This window comes from Bactrocera neohumeralis, unplaced genomic scaffold, assembly GCF_024586455.1.
Source record: "Bactrocera neohumeralis isolate Rockhampton unplaced genomic scaffold, APGP_CSIRO_Bneo_wtdbg2-racon-allhic-juicebox.fasta_v2 cluster10, whole genome shotgun sequence".
Classification (NCBI taxonomy): Eukaryota; Metazoa; Arthropoda; class Insecta; order Diptera; family Tephritidae; genus Bactrocera; species Bactrocera neohumeralis.
In genome coordinates, this window is record NW_026089623.1 from 16,504,134 (window position 1) to 16,520,541 (window position 16,408).

Below are 16,408 nucleotides of genomic sequence, written 5' to 3' on the forward strand. Positions count from 1 at the left end.
TATCACTGTCATTTATTTTATCAACATTGATCGGAGGTCCAGCCGTCATTAATCCATCAACATGCGTTGAAAGCCCAGCAGTTATCAGTAAATTGACGATCGTTGATTCATCAATAGTTATATGTAGATGCTCCCGCAGAGATTGATGAAACAGCAGACGTTGAATCTTTTTAACGCGCTCTCTGATATTCCGCAGCTGTTCTCCTCTTCCTCGATTGACTGCGGGCTATCATTTCCAATTTTTCCTTTTCCCACTCTGCTTTCTTTCGTGCTCGGTATTCACGATAATATTGTGCTGTCTTCCCTCCTCTTGAAACACGGGCTGCACTGCCCGCGTTGAAAGCCCAGCAGTTATCGGTGAATTGACGATCGTTGATTCATCAGTAGTTATAAATGCTCCCGCATAGATTGATGGAACAGCAAACATTGAATCTTTTTTACGCGCTCTCTGATATTCCGCTGCAGTTTTCCTCTTTTTCGTTTGACTGCCAGCTATCATTTCCAACTTCTCCTTTTCCCGCTCTACTTTCTTTCGTGCTCGGTATTCACGATAATATTGTGCTGTCTTCCCTCCTCTTGAAACACGGGCTGTACTGCCCGCGTTGAAAGCCCAGCAGTTATCGGTGAATTGACGATCGTTGATTCATCAGTAGTAATAGATGCTCCCGCAGAGATTGATGGAACAGCATCAGCATTGATCGGAGGTCCAGCCGTCATTAATCCATCAACACGCGTTGAAAGCCCAGCAGTTATCAGTAAATTGACGATCGTTGACTCATCAAGAGTTATATGTAGATGCTCCCGCAAAGATTGATGAATCAACAGACGTTGAATCTTTTTTACGCGCTCTCTGATATTCCGCAGCTGTTTTCCTCTTCCGCGATTGACTGTGAGCTATCATTTCCAATTTCTCGTTTTCCCACTCTGCTTTCTTTCGTGCTCGGTATTCACGATAATATTGTGCTGTCTTCCCTCCTCTTGAAACACGGGCTGCACTGCCCGCGTTGAAAGCCCAGCAGTTATCGGTGAATTGACGATCGTTGATTCATCAGTAGTTATAGATGCTCCTGCAGAGATTGATGGAACAACAAACGTTGAATCTTTTTTACGCGCTCTCTGATATCCCGCAGCTGTTTTCCTCTTCTTTGTTTGACTGCGAGCTATCATTTCCAATTTCTCCTTTTCTCACTCTGCTTTCTTTCGTGCTTGGTATTCACGATAATATTGTACTGTCTTCCCTCCTCTTGAAACACGGGCTGCACTGCCCGCGTTGAAATCCCAGCAGTTATCGGTGAATTGACGATCGTTGATTCATCAGTAGTTATAGATGCTCCTGCAGAGATTGATGGAACAACAAACGTTGAATCTTTTTTACGCGCTCTCTGATATTCCACAGCTGTTTTCCTCTTCTTCGTTTGACTGCCAGCTATCATTTCCAATTTCTTCTTTTCCCACTCTGCTTTCTTTCGTGCTCGGTATTCACGATAATATTGTGCTGTCTTCCCTCCTCTTGAAACACGGGCTGCACTGCCCGCGTTGAAAGCCCAGCAGTTATCGGTGAATTGACGATCGTTGATTCATCAGTAGTTATAGATGCTCCTGCAGAGATTGAAGGAACAGCAGACGTTGAATCTTTTTTACGCGCTCTCTGATATTCCGCAGCTGTTTTCCTCTTCTTCGTTTGACTCCCAGCTATCATTTCCAATTTTTCCTTTTCCCGCTCTGCTTTTTTTCGTGCTCGGTATTCACGATAATATTGTGTTGTTTTCCTTCATCTTGAAACACGGGCTGCACTGTCTTTTTCCGCTGTAAAATCAATTTAAAATCAAAATATTAAAATTTTTGTCAATCTAATTGATATTAGTTTTAAGGCACAAGTTTAATTCACAAGGTGTATCTTTTACGGACAATTGAAATATTCAAGAGAAACTTACCATCACATAACCTGGAATCCGCTGTGTTATGCGTATTATCACTGTCATTTATTTTATCAACATTGATCGGAGGTCCAGCCGTCATTAATCCATCAACACGCGTTGAAGGCCCAGCAGTTATCGGTGAATTGACGACCGTTGATACATCAGTACATAGTAATAGATGCTCCCGCCGAGATTGATAGAACAGCAAACGTTGAATCTTTTTTACGCGCTCTCTGATATCCGGCAGCTGTTTTCCTCTTCTTTGTTTGACTGCCAGCTATTATTTCCAATTTCTCCTTTTTCCGCTCTTCTTTCTTTCGTGCTCGGTATTCACGATAATATTGTACTGTTTTCTCTCCTCTTGAAACACGGGCTGCATTGCCCGCGTTGAAAGCCCAGCAGTTATCGGTGAATTGACGATCGTTGATTCATCAGTAGTTATAGATGCTCCCGCAGAGATTCATGGAACAGCAAACTTTGAATCTTTTTTACGCGCTCTCTGATATTCCGCAGCTGTTTTTCTCTTCCTCGATTGACTGCCAGCTATCATTTTCAGTTTCTCCTTTTCCCGCTCCGCTTTTTTTCGTGCTCGGTATTCACGTTAATATTGTGCTGTTTTCTCTCCTCTTGAAACACGGGCTGCACTGTCTTTTGCCGCGGTGTAATCAATTTAAAATCAAAACATTAAAATTTTTGCCAATCTAATTGATATTTGTTTCAAAAGCACAAGTTTAATGCACAAGGTGCATCTATTACGGACAATTGAAATATTCAAGATAAACTTACCATCACATAACCTGGAATCCGCGTATTATCACGTGTCACTTATTTTATTGTTTATTTAAATCACTATTCACTGTGTACTAATACTACAAATAGTACGTCAATATTATATAGAACACGAATTAATTAGTAAATAAACATTGTCTACAGAAATGATCCGGTGAAATCTTAACTTTTCAACGGCTAACCCAGAGTATTTCAACTAAAAGTCGCACAAAATAGTAAAGAATTCGCATTAGTAGTAGAAGTATATGTATAATATGTACATATATTGCTGTGATAAATTTAATTTCTATTAGTAAGAAAAATATTTATTTGTATAGTATACGATGTTAAAAGGCATACATCTTCTATCCTATCTTGTGTATCTGCACATGCTCATATGAGTGTATGTATACGCTTGTGCGCGTTCAGAAATTGAAATCATATTTTTATCACTTATCAATATACTTATTACATGTGCGCGCATTGACTTGCATGTTCATACATTCATATACACTTATATGTACATATATTTGCATACATTGCCAAACAAATAATGCATATACATCTATGCGTACAAATATGAATATGTCACCAACAAAAAATTGATCTTCACAAGACAATATGGTAGCCAAATTGGCGAAGAACAAGTGTAGTACATTTTACAACAAAAACGATTTCATTCATGAACGCAGGCGCAAATTCCACAAGCGATCTCGCTTCATTCATAAAAACAGAGGCCGTAACATCTCCCCGAGCATGCCTTTGCCAACAAGTCGTCTTTTCGCGACGATGGCAAAAGCCAAAAATCATAAATTGCACAACTTTCTGGTGCTTCTCGCAAAAATGCGTCGATATGTATTCACGATTATACGTATACATACATATCGTCACCTGAAATGCAAAATAACGTAACAACATTTTCGGAAATTTACAGTGGCATGAATTAAACACGACATAAAATGGAACATAAGTGAAAAAAATTTTTAATATTGGTTAAAACTGGTTTATGTCTGAGCGCTGAACCTGAAAATGTTGGACATATGTAATATTATGTTTGTAATATGAAGTAGTGAATCATAATCAATAAGGCAGTCAATTTCGAACTTTTTGATGATACGTTATTTTGCATTTCAGGTGACGATATGTATTTACGCATGTTTGCAGGCGAAGCTGCTACAGCGGCAAGGGGTGACAATCGGTGGCCATTACTTTACTTATGCCATAGAAATTCCATTGCTACGAATATGGAAATGACAACGAAATAATGAAAATATGCATATTTCTAAAGGTCATTAATTTCTTTTAAGAAATGAAAGGAATGAATGATCCTGAGAAGTATAGTCTTAACTTTTCAACGGCCAACGCAGAGCATTTCAACCAAAAGGAATTTATTCATTAAAATCACCACTCAGAAGTTGTTTTATCCGTTGTAAGCGAACGATTTTCGAAGAAACATCATTTCTAATATGCCACAAGACAAAATTAGAAATGAACTTCTTAAACCTCACGCTGTCAGATAAAACGATATACCTCGTCATCGCGGGTCGATTTCCAAAAAATGGACCAACGCAGGGTATTTCAACAAAAGGGCACATAAAATAGTTGGAATTCGCAGAAATGAAAGACAAAGGCAAGAAAAAGGAGTATAACTTCAATAATGAACAAGCATACAAACATACATATGCGCAGCAGCAGTAAGGAAAGAGGTAACAATCGGCGATCCATTGTATATTTCTTTCATGCATAACCAAACCATAATTAGGACTACGCAATACAAGTGTCAATGGTGGTGTTGGTGGTAAGCGCTTGAAAAGTTACGACGAGCACGTAGGTTCGAATCCCAACAGAATTTATTTTTAATTGAATATGTCACCAACCAAAAATTGAAACATTGTTCTACAAAAACAACAACAGCATAAGCATGGCAACATTGTGTTGTTGGTAGAAAAGCCGAGCTGTACCGAAAGAAACGAACAAACGATCACCGATTGTCACCGCTTCGCTTGCTGCTCGAACATCTTCGCAGACAAGGTTGCGTAGATTCATATTGAGCAAGGTTGCGTAGATTCATATTGAGCAAGGTTGCGAAGATTCATATTAAGCAAAGTTGCATAGATTCATATTGAGCAAGGTTGCGCAACCTGAATCTATCGCAACCTTTTCCGAACTCGTATAAGAAGTATAACTTCAAAAATACTGCGCAGTTGTTACGCTGGACGTGAAAAACGCTTTCAACTCGGCATACTGGCCACATATACTGAGAGCATTAGAGGCAAGAAACACCCCGGGGTATCTCCTGAAGACAATTAGCAGCTATTTGTCTGACAGACTACTGCTGTACGATACCGATGCAGGTCCAAAAACGTACACGGTGACAGGTGGAGTACCACAAGGCTCCGTACTAGGTCCACTACTTTGGAATGTGCTATACGACGGGGTGTTACGATTACCGCTGCCAAAAGAAGCACAGATAATTGGCTATGCGGACGACATTGCCGTAACGATCGTACTAAGGAACTCTCGCAGATTCAGTACAAATGCAATGAGACCGTGTTGAAAATTAAAGACTGGCTTACGAGTACCAAGCTGCAGCTTGCAGGTGAAAAAACAGAGGCAGTGCTCATCACGAGCAGAAAAAGCTAGAAACGGTCACCTTGAACATTGATGGGTATAGCGTTGTAACGCAAAATTCACTGAGGTACCTTGGCGTTATGATCGATACGAGGCTCAATTTCAAGGCGCACATTGAAAAGGCCTGTGGTAAGGCGGCTAAAGTGACTGCGGCTCTGTCGAGGATCATGGAAAACATTGGTGGCCCAAGTCAAAGTAGGAGAGCTCTGTTGGCCAAAGTGAGCCTGTCAATGCTCATGTACGCAGCTCCCATATGGGGGACAGCCCTGCGTCAAAAAACTTGTGTCAATATGCAAAAGGCTGTGTCCGGGTTATGTGCTCTGAGAGTTGCCTGTGCGTTTAGAACGGTGTCGCACGAGGCGAGTGCTATCATATCTGGTTTTATGCCACCTAATAAAATGGCCTCTGAGTTAAGTAGAGTCTACCGTAAAACAAAAGCAATGAATAGGCGCCTAACGGTCGACGAACGCAAAAAGTAGAGGAAGACAAGTCTCGATGAGTGGCAAAAGAAATGGGATGCGGCAGATAAAGGAAGATGGACATATAGATTAATTAAGAATGTATCAGCCTGGATTGACAGACAACACGGTGAGATAGATTTCTACTTAACGCAGTTCTTATCGGGCCATGGCTGTTTCAGGGAATACCTGCACAAATTTGGCAACGATGACGAGACACAATGTTCCTTCCGCGGAAATGCCGCAGAAAATGCAGAGCACGTCTCTTTCTCCTGCTCGAGGTATGTAATAGAGAGAGACACCATAGAAAAGTTGACAAATGAAAGGAAAACGCCCGACAACATAGTGAGTCACATGCTGCGATCACAGCTGGTGGGGGCTAAAATGAAAGAATGGGCCACAATAGCGCTCCTAGAACTCAGAAATAACCCGAGTGGTAGGTCGTGAAGAGGCAGTTATCACCCAGCCTGGGCCTGCGAAGTAGTGCTTAACGGCGGTCCCAGCAGCCGGAGTTAAGGGTTTAGTATGTAGGCATACTGTTTCGCAAGTCCTGTATAGTTATTTATTACTGTGTGGGCGTGGTCCCTAAAGAGGTGTAATTTAGCGGACAATATGAATCGTGCATGCTCCCAGTCTCACCCTGGTAGTATCTTTAGAAGATTCCCCCGTCGGAAAAAAAAAAATCTAATGTGGTGTGGACATCTTCATTACACACCACATCATCATTGCATTCCACATCCCACGCACACAAATCCCACAACGTCACAAATCCCACAACATCACAAATTCAACATACACGAGGACACCATACAAAAAAGATCAAAAGAAATCGACGGACAAAGCACCAGCCTCTTGCAATATCGCTACGAACTCGCAAGCATCGGATCGCTTAAGTTCCTCCGTGCCTTTTCTTCGAAACGCCTACCTATTTCGTTGCACATTTTCAATTTCTTCGTACAAGGTTAGTGCTGCGAAAACTTTGAAGTGCTTACACGCTATTACATTAACCCTTTATAACTCAACTTCATCATTTAATACAATGACTGGCTTTTTGCATAGCTTTCAGCAAATAAACAAACACGTATATTTTGGTTTTTCAATATTTTCTTCTTAAAAGGATATTATCCTATTTTAAGGGTATGTAACATATATGTCACATTGTGTTAATATGTCTGAAATTTATGTTTAAGTAGTATGAAATAGTTTGAAGCAATTATTATTTTTATTGTAAAATAAAGCTACTCCACATTTAATACACACAGTTTGTGATACCCCATTGCATCCTGGTAGCTTACATCGAATCCGTTTTTCTGCCCATTCTGGCCAATGACCAATTTGATCCTGTCTTATCGGCATCGGTGGAACATATTGTGTTGGTCCCTTATGTGTTTTTGCTTGAATTTCTCCTCAATTCCTCGTCTTTTTATAACGGACTTTGTTCCTATTTTACATAACACTGTAGCAACCTCTTGACGAAAATTGGCTGAGGACAAATGTTGTCCTTCAATGTTATTTACCTTGCGCACTCTCCTATATAGCAGCCATGCATTAGACATGGCTAGGTCTAAAAAGTGGTAAAACAGTCGAATTTGCCAACGCTTACTTCGCAATAATATTTTATATCTACCCATTATGCTGTCGATCAAGTCAACTCCAACCATGTGGTGATTGTACTCACAAACTATTTGCGGTCTTTCTATCTGTATATACTTTTTATTTTTTTTTATCATAGCGTCTTATATTGGATGTGGGTTGCTCCCCAACAAAATTAGAAGCCAGAGTGACAATCTTATTATCCTTCCAAGCCACAGTGGATATATCTACTCCTTCAATGTTACCGACGAACTCTTCTGAGTATCCTCTTTCCTTCTTCAATAACGCTTTCTCTTCTTGGTGTTTACAATCAGGTATTCTGTTTCGTCGAATTGTTCCGAGACTATGTATTCCCCTTTTGGAAAAAAATTCTATAAGGCGTAATGAAGTGAAATAATTGTCAAAGTAGATTCTATACTGCATTTGATTTGGAACAATCCGGCACAATCTCATGACAACGTTGAACGCTCCTAAGTCTGGTTCACTTGGTCCCACAATATTTTCTGCGCCTGTCTCAACCTCAAAGTTGTATGCAAATCCGCTTACACCGCAAAGAACAAAAATTTTATATCCCCATTTATTTGGTTTTTTGGGATTATACCTCTTCAAGTTATGTCTAGCTTTAGTAGAACATATTTGCTCATCCACTCAAAGGCATTTTTCTAATGCGATTTTCTGACAACTTTCATTCAATTATAGAATCACTGGCCGTATTTTGTACAAACGATCATGGTCAGGATGTGAGCGCGGTAGCATTTGGGAATTGTCGTTGAAATGACGAAACTGTCTAATTTTTTCGAAAGTATTCACTGGCATCGTTTCCTTGATCAAAGTAGTGCCTATGCAATTATTCCAATGCTTTGTTACTCTTGGCAAATGTACTAACGACATTATATACACTATTCCAATAAATTGCTGTATGTCAATTTCCGAGACACGAAATGCATTGCTAGGATCTTTAGCAACTTTATATAAATTTGTTTGTTCAGATATGTATTTAATGAGCTCCTTCGGAAATATTTGGAAAAAAAATTGAGCAGGAGAATCTAGGTCTAAAATATTGCTATCTAGAGTCTCGTCTTCTGTAAAACGAAGTTGATGTTCGTTCAAAGATAGGGATTTTTTCTTCCATAGCACACTAATTTTAGATTTTTTTCTATTTCCTGATGATCCTGGTGCACTCTGCTCATTACTTTCACTGACGGCCATGGGCAAAATCGGCAAACTGTCTTCACATTCGTCATCTTCTATTATGTTTTCAAAACACAAATCATCCAAATCAGTGGGGTAAAAGTCTGGATCTGCAATGCTATCGCCATCAAAATCAAGTCCATCAACGCTTTCTTCGTAATCCATAAGAAAATTTCCGATTTCATTCTCTGTCAGTTTTATATTAATCATACTAAAAAAATACACGTTATAACACAATGTTGCAGATATGTCACAAAGCATTATTACCTGCACATAGCAAAAATATAAATATTGTAGCTGTTTAATAATTATAGTTCAAAACAATGAACTCGCCTTTCGAACTCCACAAAACAAAACAAACGTTAAAATACACTTTATATATTTTTTTTTTAATTATTGAAAAATTACACAATAGAGGCTTGACACGATCAGCACAACTTTAAAATCAAACATTTTAAACAGCTGATCAAATAACGTTGGACAGCAAGTGGTACAATAAGTGTTGAAACCGGTTTGTACCAGTGTTGTAAAATTAATATAAATATGGTTTCTGTGTTCATACGAACAATTGTGAGCATAAAACCGGTTTGTTACAGATATGTTACAAGATGCTATAAAGGGTTAATACGGTGTGAATTATTATCGGAGTTCCAACAATATGGACACCAAAACGAACGTCAGAGATAAAGTACACTGTAATAATTCACAATGATATGCTTAAACCAATAACTCACAGTGATACTTAAACTGATCAAACTATTAACTATAAATTTGTTGCAAGTAATCGCCGTTTTGTTACAATTAATATTGCTAATTACTATGTAGTAAGTACTATGTACTCTATGTAATATAATAACAACAATTTCCGCAAATACAGTAGAAATAAAAATCATAATAAAAATTAACTGTGCGTTGAAATAAATAGAAACCATAATCTAAGTTAACTTTGTGTTATCTTTCTAAAATAGAAGTAGATCTCGCATGAACAAATTTTAATCAGAGAACTAATAGAAGAATTCGATCAACAATTATAAACAACATACCAATCATATCAGTTTTCAATAACAAATAAGTTTTCATACAATTGTCTCAAAGAGGCACTTCACTTAATTAAGCGACATAAATTAATTGCGTTAGATTATACCAGATCAACATGACACTATAATGTTAAAGTCGGAAAACGTTTGCATATAGCTTTCATACAAACTGAAGGATGAGAATCAAGTGCTTGTATGGAAGGCTTTTTCATTTGTCACGCATCGTTATGAAATTTGGCAAAGATTATTATCCACAGCATCCCTACAATCTCCGAACAAATCTGAATGATCGGAAAACGATAGCAATACATAGCTGTAATACAAGTATAATTCTTCAATAAGGCTGACTTTCGCCCAATCCATAATGAGCCACATGTAGTTCAATGCTAGGAATTGTAGCACAATCCTGAAATTTGCATTTCTTCTGAAATACCGTAAATTTGGCGGTCGAGAGGACACTTTTCCTATTTAGATCTGAAGAGAAAGCATATGTATGGGACAACCTAAATTGACCTAAAGGCACAAAATTTAGATTGCACCGATATTATCATGACGTAGATATAAAATAATTTAACTAATTTAATTTGTGTGTGATCTAGTGTAGCTGTTAAATTTCGTATGCATTGCCATAGACCTCCGCTTGCAGCTATTAAAAGTTGAAATGTGGAAAAGAAATTGAGTATAATTTTGAATTATCTAAACGATGTATGCCCAGAAATGCCGTATTAAAAATAATAAATTAAATAAATGTTGCGAACAGGCGTGGTGCTTCTTTCAGAAAAGGATGCAAAAGTCGTTCGCACATTATATAAATTTTTCCCAACATACGCCTGCTTCCGAAATTCCTGGTCAGTTAAACAACCACTCTTTACCTTTTCAGAAACACTCTTCTTCGATGCGAGCGAAGTCCTGTGGTCGAAGCCCAGCACGTAATATTTTTTGTGCGCTAACAAAGTATGTATGTATGTATCGAACTGGCATACCTCGGCGAAGACAAAGTTGCTCTTCTGCTACTTTTGCGTTATCAACAAACGTACATACAGTAGCTCCAAGCGAAACTCGTACAAGTCAAAAAAAAATTATTAAATTCCCAAAAATCATAAATAAAATAGGCGCTTCCAAAAAAACTTTTGCATATTTTATTAGTATATTACTACGTAACAAAAACAAAATAATCAAAACTAAACGTTTAATTCAAATACACTTTAAGTGAGGTAAAAAAGTAAAATAGCATGTAATTCAATGCCAAAGTGGAACTCGTACATTATATCGGGTGATTTTTTTGAGGTTAGGATTTTCATGCATTAGTATTTGACAGATCACGTGGGATTTCAGACATGTGTCAAAGAGAAAGATGCTCAATGCTTTGACATTTCATCATTGACTTACTAACGAGCAACGCTTGCAAATCATTGAATTTTATTACCAAAATCAGTGTTCGGTTCGAAATGTGTTTCGCGCTTTACGTCCGATTTATGGTCTACATAATCGACCAAGTGAGCAAACAATTAATGCGATTGTGACCAAGTTTCGCACTCAGTTTACTTTATTGGACATTAAACCAACCACACGAATGCGTACAGTGCGTACAGAAGAGAATATTGCGTCTGTTTCTGAGAGTGTGGCTGAAGACCGTGAAATGTCGATTCGTCGCCGTTCGCAGCAATTGGGTTTGTGTTATTCGACCACATGGAAGATTTTACGCAAAGATCTTGGTGTAAAACCGTATAAAATACAGCTCGTGCAAGAACTGAAGCCGAACGATCTGCCACAACGCGACACAGCTCGCGATTCTATGGCCATTTTGAGGGAAAACTTCGGAGAACAATTCATCTCAAGAAATGGACCCGTAAGTTGGCCACCAAGATCATGCGATTTAACGCCTTTAGACTATTTTTTGTGGGGCTACGTCAAGTCTAAAGTCTACAGAAATAAGCCAGCAACTATTCCAGCTTTGGAAGACAACATTTCCGAAGAAATTCGGGCTATTCCGGCCGAAATGCTCGAAAAAGTTGCCCAAAATTGGACTTTCGAATGGACCACCTAAGACGCAGCCGCGGTCAACATTTAAATGAAATTATCTTCAAAAAGTAAATGTCATGAACCAATCTAACGTTTCAAATAAAGAACCGATGAGATTTTGCAAATTTTATGCGTTTTTTTTTTAAAAAAAGTTATCAAGCTCTTAAAAAATCACCCGATATAAAAGTAAAAGTAATGTTAATATTAATATTTTGTATGCATTCCTTTGTTTTTGATAACCATTTGTAATCTATTTGGCATACTTTTAACAAGCTTTTCACAAAAACTGGGTTCAATTTTTTGCCATTCATCCTGGAGGATCCTCTACAACTCGTCCTTTGAACTTATTGTACGCTGGTACACTTTCATATCGAGATAGCTCCACAAGTTCTCAATGGGGTTTAAATCTGGACTCTGGGCTGGTTTATCGATGACATGCGGACAAGCAACCAAGACCGCACATATAAGCCTTATGCTTTGGTCATTGTCCTGGTAAAAATGCAAATCCTCGACAAGGCCCAGTTTTTCTTTACAAAGTGGCAATTTTTTTTTTAAAATGTTCAGATGTACATAGCGTGATTCATAATACCCTCAATGAAATGCAATTCTCCAGGTCGCTGTGCAGAAAATGATCCCCACACCATTACCGATCCGCCACCGTGCTTTACTGTGGGCTTCATATTTTTGGCAAGAAGCACCTCATTTGACCTTCTCCATACATAGAGTCTACCGTCCGAACCGAAAAGATTAAACTTGCTTTCATCTGTGAATAGCACGTTTTTCCAAAACGAGAAATCTTTTGATTGATGTTCCTTTGCAAATCGTAGTCTTGCTTTTTGATTACGTTCGTTGATAAGAGGCTTTCGCCTTGCTCTTCTGCCGTTATAATCAGTCCTATTCAATATATTTCTTATGGTTTGTGGGCAACACTTTTTCCCAAATCATTTTCGGTGATTGTTACGAGTTTCGGTCACTTATAAATGGATCTTTTTTGACTTGGCGTAGAATATACTGTTCATCACTAGCAGAGAAAATTTTGTTATTTGCAACTTTCGATCTATTTTTCACAGTTCTATCTCTCTTGTACCGTTTAATGATGTACTGAACGGTCGATCGGCTTCGATCTACAATTTCAGATATTTCCCGAAGCGATTTTTGGTTTTCGTAATGACGAATTACTAGTTCCCGCACTTCAACATTGGTTTGTCCCCTTTGTCTGCCCATTTCACTTGCGTGCGTTTTTTGCTGCACAGAGGCGGGTACGAATCTTGGCTGCAACAAGATAGTGGTCCGAGTGGATGTTGGGACCTCGGAGCGCACGCACATCTAAGACACTGGAGACGTATCTTCCGTCTATCACAACATGATCGATCTAGTTGGTGGCCTTTCGATCCGGAGACAGCCAGGTAGCTTGATGTATTTTCTTGTGCTGGAATCTAGTACTACAGATAACCATATTTCGGGCCTCGGCGAAGTCGATCAGCCTCAACCCATTTGGGGATGTTTCGTCGTGGAGGCTGAATTTACCGACCGTAGTGCCAAAGATACCTTCTTTGCCCACCCTGGCGTTAAAGTCGGCAAGCACGATTTTGACATCGTGGCGGGGGCAGCCCTCATAAGTGCGCTCCAAGCACTCATAAAAGACATCTTTGGTCACATCGTCCTTCTCTTCCGTCGGGGCGTGGGCGCAAATCAGCGATATGTTGAAGAACCTCGCTTTGATGCGGATTGTGGCTAGACGTTCATTCACTGGAGTGAATGATAGTACTCGGCAACGGAGTCTCTCTCCCACCACGAATCCTACACCAAACTTGCGCTCCTTTATATGGCTACTGTAGTAAATACTACAAAGACCTACTCGTCTCAGTCCTTGCCCCGTCCATCACACTTCTTGAAGTGCGGTGATGTCAGCCTTTATTTTTACGAGGTCGTAAAACAGTTGGGCAGCGGCACCTTCCCAATTAAGGGTCTGGACACTCCAGTTGCAAGCCCTTAAACCATAGTCCTTATTTCTGTGGTCGTCATCAAAAGGGTGGTTTCTCTTCCGGGGCTGTTGTTTATTTTTCATTGATGGCGGGTCCCAAACCAAACTCACTGCCCTTAGGAGGAATGGTTCGCCTTCTCACTTTGGCTTGCCTTTAAGCGGATGTTCTTAGGCTACCTAGAGGATACGAGGTCTACGAACGGAAGTCGTAAGCTGCTTGAGCAGTTTACATATGTAAGAGGGTCGTTTCTTGCCACTTTCAAGTGAATGAAAATCATAGAACTTTCCGCATTTGCGTGAACTTCTACACATGACTGCATCCATAAAAATGATTCACAGCTTGAAATACATATATCTATAAACTCTTGATCCAAGTGCAATAACTAAAGATATTCCTATGCCAGAATTCTATAATGGACTGCAAATAATAACGAACACTATAAATTTTGCCAAAACTAACAATTTTTAAATTGTCAAAAAAAAAAAAATAATAATAATTAACAATAATTAATATATTACGATATGCCGATAATCATATCTGTTAACGACAACAAGCCATTATAACAATATATTTATATATATCTTATTCATGAAACTAAATGTAGCCTTTTTTATGTACATATGTATGTATATCTTTTAGCATATAAGCATGGCAATTAATTAGTGAAACGACAAATTAGCCCAGCGAGACAATTCACGAGAATAACGCTCCACTCCTCTTCATAGACAATGGACTAATCCTGCCAGATTGCCAGCATATACTCCTTCTGCGTCGATGCAATGTTGCCAGCGCGATTTCCAAGCATTGAAGACGTCACGGAAGCCATTCTTTTGAATAGCCTTGAGAGCCGAAGTACATGCTGCTTGGATCCCCTCAGTCGTCTCAAAATACTCAGAATCCATGACTCATCACGTGTCATTATGTTATTCAAAATTGGGGGATCACTTCCGCACATGTTAAAATTTTCTTATCATACTTCCACTCCCTGCAATTTCTGATCGTCAGTAAGCACTTTTGGAACCATCGTCGCGCACACTTTGCGCATGTTCAAGTGCTCCGTCATATCTGGGCAATTAAACGAATACTTAGTCGACAGTCTGAGTTCCTAGCTTTGTGCACACGAGTCACATTGTCGGTGCGCGTACGCTCCGAAGTACAGTCGCGGCGGAAGAAAATAAGTAATATTGCTTTCCGGAAAAACCCTGTGAAATGGCGGAAATTGAAGAAATCCACAATTGATTACATTATACAAAGGGTGTTCCAAAGTAAACAGGATCTTTTGAAACTAGCTAATCTAATTGTCCAGTGATAATTTCGTGACATTTCATCGATTGGAAGTGAAGTTATTGCATTTTAAGTGTCAGTATGTTTGTGTTATCGGTGCGAAAATGAGCTTCGAACAAAGAGTCAACATTAAATTTTGTTTTAAAATTGGTAAACATTTTACCGAAACGTTTCAATTGATGAAGGATTGCCTATCCCGTAGCAGCCACGAGCGGTTTCAACGTTTTCAAAGTGGTCGTGAGGACATAAATGACGATAAACATGTGGTCCAATCAAAATCCGTGACCATCCAAACTGTGCCTGAATTAATCAAAAATCAGCCGAAATCACAATTGAAATTCATGGAAATGGAATTGAACATCTCCAAAACATCGATTTATCGCATTTTGGCCGAACATTTGGGCTTACGAAAGCTGTGTGCACGGTTTGTTTCGCACAAATTGACTGACGACCAAAAATTGCTCAGAATCCTACATTCGAAGGACATCATTAAAGAGGTTTATTTGACCAAAAATCACATTTTAACCATTAACCATTTCCCTTATTCATCTGATATGTCACGGGGCGACCTTTCCTTTTCGGAAAAATGCATTTGTCAATGAAAGGAAAGCGGGTGACGACAGCTTTTTTTTAAGTCGGAATCTTATATAGTGAAACGAAATACACAGAACTTCCAAATGTTTGCTGAGATTTATCTCTCCAATGCCACCCATGAAGAAAAAAGGTAGACAAACGGCATCAATGATTTCAGCAGTAAGGCTAACCAAAAAGCAAAAAACCAAACTCCATTTTAATCTGTAGATGTATAGCTATCGCCGTAACTGGGATCTTTCACAAATCTTGAAAAACAAAAAAAAAAAAAACTTTGTGAATACTTTTAAATATAAAAAAAAAATTATGACTTTTTGCGACAATTTTTATATGAAAAAAAAAACGGTTCAATATTTTTCAAAAACGCTCGAAGGCCTTTCTTTCAAAATCCTGTAGCTTTCCAACTGCACTCAATTTCACAGTTAAAAAATTAAAATAATAAACATATTTTGACTACACACGCGAACCAAAATTGACAAACATTAAAACATCAAAACATCTTTATCAATAGTAAACAAAATCAAAACAACCTTATTATAGTACAAAGCAACTCCATATTTTAAATTTTAATAAATATAATTAAATATTATATTAATAATTATATGTACAGAAACTGTGAAGAAGGAGTCACTTCCCAAACAGAAAATATGTATTTTCTTAAATCCACACCGATAAAAACTCTCGCCTGTATAATATCTGCTCCATAATTTAAAACTTCATGATTAGATGGAAGTATGCAGAACCACGGATATGTGCTAACGAATAGTATTCCTATATTTTCCCATGTATAAGTGCGGTAAACCTTCTTATCAAATTGACGTCTACAGCAATTTATTCGGAAGACATTATGGGGTTATGGAATGGGTACTTCGGTTCACATTGGACATAGTTTTTAAAATTTTTGTTGCCACTTCTAGATTTGAACCAAC

At 38.6% G+C, this 16,408-nt stretch overlaps 1 pseudogene; it reads right to left on the reverse strand.

Annotated features, from left to right (window-relative positions):
* Positions 1-4,090: 4,090 nt before the first annotated feature.
* Positions 4,091-4,232, reverse strand: LOC126765656 (small nucleolar RNA U3; annotated as a pseudogene).
* Between the last annotated feature and the right edge of the window lie 12,176 nt (positions 4,233-16,408).